Source organism: Oncorhynchus masou, unplaced genomic scaffold (assembly GCF_036934945.1).
Source record: "Oncorhynchus masou masou isolate Uvic2021 unplaced genomic scaffold, UVic_Omas_1.1 unplaced_scaffold_6349, whole genome shotgun sequence".
Taxonomy (NCBI): Eukaryota; Metazoa; Chordata; class Actinopteri; order Salmoniformes; family Salmonidae; genus Oncorhynchus; species Oncorhynchus masou.
In genome coordinates, this window is record NW_027012780.1 from 1 (window position 1) to 5,226 (window position 5,226).

At 46.2% G+C, this 5,226-nt stretch overlaps 1 pseudogene; it reads left to right on the forward strand.

Moving 5' to 3' along the window:
* Positions 1-422: 422 nt before the first annotated feature.
* On the forward strand, positions 423-4,700 carry LOC135536568 (HLA class II histocompatibility antigen, DQ beta 1 chain-like; annotated as a pseudogene).
* Positions 4,701-5,226: the final 526 nt, after the last annotated feature.

Here is a 5,226-nt window from a genome sequence, read left to right on the forward strand (position 1 = left end):
AACTATATTGTCTAACATTGTATAGTGGAACAGGAATACAACATGGTTGGATAAAAATATACCATAAATAAATGAGTATAGATGAGTGACATGAAAATAAACAAGTTAGTACAGTTGGCAGAGTACAACATTTAACATCATATTATAACTATATGGAATATTGAATGTGTCTTTTAATCAGACAAAACAATGACCTGTATTCATGTTTTCCTTTCAGATGGATATTTTCATCAGAGGGTGACACAGTGTCGATACTCCTCAAAGGACCTGCATGGTATAGAGTTGATAGACTCTTATGTTTTCAATAAGGCTGAATATATCAGATTCAACAGCACTGTGGGGAGGTTTGTTGATACACTGAACATGGTGTGAAGAATGCAAACGCATGGAACAGTGATGCTGGGTTCCTTTAATAAGAGCAGATGGCGCTGGAGTTGTTACCAAAGCATAACGCTGATCTCCACTACAGAGCCATACTGGACAAGACAGGTGAGCAGGGCTCCCACCACTTACAGGCCCTGACTGAGCAAGTCAAGACCATTACTTTATTTTATTCATGATAAATGTTATATAGAGATCTGTCTGATGAAGATGATGGTGGAGATTCAGGGATAAATGAAGTTATATATCCAGTCTAAAGGTACACACTTAATAACGACACGATTGTTATCTAACGTGGATGGATGAATAACATGGTTTTTCTTGAATAGATTTATAGCTGGAACTGTATTTAGAACACTGAGCAACCTTGTCAGCTCGGGGATTTGACCTTGCAACCTTCCGGTTACTAGTCCAACACTCTAACCACTAGGCTACCTGCATTTACCCATTAGAGTATGACTAGTCAGCTATGTATCAACAGTTCAGTCCTGATCATCTATTGTATGTACATTCCAGCTCATCTCTCTAATGAAGTCTAATTTATAAAGCACAGCGATGGTTCAATGATATCAGAACTATGGACTAGATGTTATGCATCCTATCATATATAGTGTATAATATAACAATGACATAACTATGCTGACAAATGTTTTGTTTCTCCATTAGTTGAGCCCCATGTCAGACTGAGCTCAATGACTCCCCCCAGTGGCAGACACCCTGCCATGCTGATGTGCAGCGCCTATGACTTCTACCCCAAACAAATCAGAGTGACCTGGCTGAGGGACGGACGTGAGGTGAAATTCGATGACCTCCACTGAGGAGCTGGCTAACGGGGGACTGGTATACCAGATCCACTCCCACCTGGAGCATACACCCAAGTCTGAGAGCAGATCTCCTGTATGGTGGAGCACATCAGCCTCACTGAGCCCATGATGTCACTGGGGTAAGGGGCGCATAGTGGGGTAAGACTGTGAGTGGGGTAATGGGGTGAGAGTGGGGTAAGGGGTGTGAGAGTGGGGTAAGGGTCTGAGAGTGGGGTAAGGGGTGAGAGTGGGGGTAATGGGGGTCAGGAATGGGGGTAAGGGGTGTGAGAGTGGGGTAATGGGGTGAGAATGGGGTAATGGCGTGAGAGAGGGTAAGGGGTGTGAGAGGGATTAATGAGGTGAGAGGGGGAAATGGGAAGTAGAGTGGGGTAATGGTGTGAGAGTGGGGTAACGGTCTGAGAGTGGGTTAATGAGGTGAGAGTGGGGTAATGGGGTGAGAATGGGGTAAGGGTGTGAGTGGGGTAATAGTGTGAGAGTGGGGTAATAGTGTGAGAGTGGGGTAAGGGTGTGGAGAGGGGGTAAGGGTGTGAGGAGTGGGCATAGGTGTAGAGGGTGGGGTAAGGGTGTGAGAGTGTGTTAATGGGTGAGAGGGTTGAGTGGGGTGTGAGAGTGGGGTAATAGTGTGAGAGTGGGGTAATAGTGTGAGAGTGGGGTAAGGGTGTGAGTGGGGTAAGGGTGTGAGAGTGGGGTAAGGGTGTGATAGTGTGTTAATGGGGTGAGAGTGGGTTAAGGGTCTGAGAGTGGGGTAAGGGTGTGAGAGTGGGGTAAGGGTGTGAGAGTGGGGTAATGGGGTGAGAGTGGGTTAAGGGTCTGAGAGTGGGGTAAGGGTGTGAGAGTGGGGTAAGGGTGTGAGAGTGGGGTAATGGGGTGAGAATGGGGTAAGTGTGTGAGAGTGGGGTAAGGGTGTGAGTGGGGTAAGGGTGTGAGTGGGGTAATGGGGTGTGAGAGTGGGGTAACGGTGTGTGAGAGTGGGGTAATTGTGTGAGAGTGGGGTAACGGTGTGTGAGAGTGGGGTAACGGTGTGTGAGAGTGGGGTAACGGTGTGTGAGTTGGGTAACGGTGTGTGAGAGTTGGGTAACGGTGTGTGAGAGTTGGGTAACGGTGTGTGAGAGTGGGGGTAATGTGTGAGAGTGGGGTAATTGTGTGTGAGTGGGGTAATTGTGTGAGAGTGGGGTGGTGTGTGAGAGTGGGGTAACAGTGTCTGAGAGTGGGATAACGGTGTGTGAGAGTGGGGTAATTGTGTGAGAGTGGGGTAATTGTGTGAGAGTGGGGTAATTGTGTGAGAGTGGGGTAACAGTGTCTGAGAGTGGGATAACGGTGTGAGAGTGGGGTAATTGTGTGAGAGTGGTTCATGGGGTGTGAGGTAATGGTGGTACACAGACTATGTTGTGTGTGTTGTGTATTTAATAGAAATACTGTTATTGAATCACAGTAATATTGTTGTTGAAATGATCCTTTCTCTCTGACAGACCCGTCCCTGCCTGAGGCTGAGAGGAATAAGATAGCGATCGGTGCATCTGGTCTGGTGCTGGGAACCATCTTAGCATTAGCAGGACTGATCTACTACAAGAAGAAGTCTTCTGGTGAGGTCATCAGTGTGTAGAAAACATAGATATACAGTGGGGCAAAAAGTATTTAGTCAGCCACCAATTGTGCAAGTTCTCCCACTTAAAAAGATGAGGCCTGTAATTTTCATCATAGCTACACTTCAACTATGACAGACAAAATGAGAAGAAAAATCCAGAAAATCACATTGTAGGATTTTAATTAATTAATTTGCAAATGATGGTGGAAAATAAGTATTTGGTCAATAACAAAAGTGTATACAATACTTTGTTATTGTAATAGTGTAATAGTAATAGAGAGAACAGAGAGAGAGAAGAGAGTGCAGAGAGAGAGAGTGCAGAGAGAGAGTGCAGAGAAGAGTGCAGCAGAGAGAGTGCAGAGAGAGAGTGCAGAGAGAGTGCAGAGAGAGAGCTGAGAGAGAGTGCAGAGAGAGCAGAGTGCTGAGAGAGAGTGCAGAGAGAGAGAGTGCAGAGATAGAGAGAGCAGAGAGAGGAGAGAGAGTGCAGAGGGAGAGAGTGCAGAGAGAGAGTGCAGAGAGAGAGTGCAGAGAGAGAGTGCAGAGAGAGAGTGCAGAGAGAGAGAGTGCAGAGAGAGAGAGTGCAGAGAGAGAGCAGAGAGAGCAGAGAGAGTGCAGAGAGAGAGATTGCAGAGAGAGAGGCAGAGAGAGAGAGCAGAGAGAGCAGAAAGCAGAGAGAGAGAGAGAGTGCAGAGAGAGAGAGTGCAGAGAGAGAAAGCAGAGAGAGCAGAAAGCAGAGAGAGCAGAAAGCAGAGAGAGCAATAGTAATAGTGTAATAGTATAGAACAGCATATGGGATTGTGTTCATCAACATGTGAATGTTATAATGATTCATATTCTCTCTCTCTGTCTCTCTCTCTCTGTCTCTCTCTCCTATAACAGGGGTGCTCTAGTAGCAACAAGGTGAGACTCTATTCTGCTGAAAGACCAGTTACAATGGCTCATGTTAAATATGTCATTATAGTCATTTGTCTCACTTCGAATACCTGCTTACTATATTTTCACATTTGAAGGTACATTGGTGTATCTGCTGCAGAAATTGATCCCAAATGAGATTTTCTTGCTTGTTATGAATCAGTGTTCCTGAAAGGACGTCTACTGCTGTTTAACTGAATATTCATCAATACTTTCCTAATGAATCATATTGTTGCTAACATATTATCCTCACACCTTTCATTATTAATCCATGAACAACTTTAGGCTTGATAGTATTTAGACAGTTAGTGCTGAGAATGCTGTAATTAGTTGTTTATTTACCTAATAGGTGTGGTAGAGAACTGCTTCAACTGACCTACTATAACACTGTAAGTTATTATGAGTGGGCAGCACATACAACAGTCCACTGTGCTGGGGGTTCTTTACTCAGTTTTTACTGTTGTGTCTTTTTCACCAACAAATAAGACACTTGTTCTCAAAGGAACAAAGACAAAGGAATATGTCCAGTAAATGGTGAACATATGTGTGTGGTAATACTGCTGTTTTGAGAAGGAGTAAAACGCTGGTTAGTGAGATTAGAAAATAGCTTCAGTCTATTTTCATTTCTTCATGTTTTAGACTAAATGTCCCCCTGTACTGACATCACACCCCTGTACTGACATCACACCCCTGTCATCACACCCCTGTACTGACATCACACCCCTGTACTGACATCACACCCCTGTCCTGACAGCACATCCCTGTCCTGACATCACACCCCTGTCCTGACATCACACCCCTGTCCTGACATCACACCCCTGTACTGACATCACACCCCTGTACTGACATCACACCCCTGTCCTGACATCACACCCCTGTCCTGACATCACACCCCTGTACTGACATCACACCCCTGTACTGACATCACACCCCTGTACTGACATCACAGCCCTGTACTGACATCACACCCCTGTCCTGACATCACACCCCTGTACTGACATCACATCTTGTACTGACATCACACCCCTGTCCTCACACCCCTGTACTGACATCACACCCTGTACTGACATCACACCCTGTCCTGACATCACACCCCTGTCCTGACATCACACCCCTGTCCTGACATCACACCCCTGTCCTGACATCACACCCCTGTCCTGACATCACACCCCTGTACTGACATCACACCCCTGTCCTGTCATCACACCCCTGTCCTGACATCACACCCCTGTAATGACATCACACCCCTGTACTGACATCACACCCCTGTACTGACATCACACCCTGTACTGACATCACACCCTGTACTGACATCACACCCTGTACTGACATCACACCCCTGCACTGACATCACACCTCTGTACTGACATCACACCCTGCACTGACATCACACCTCTGTCCTCATCACACCCCTGTACTGACATCACACCCCTGTCATCACACCCCTGTCCTGTACATCACACCCCTGGCCTGTCCTGTCCTGACATCACACCCTGTCCTGACATCACACCCCTGTCCAGACAT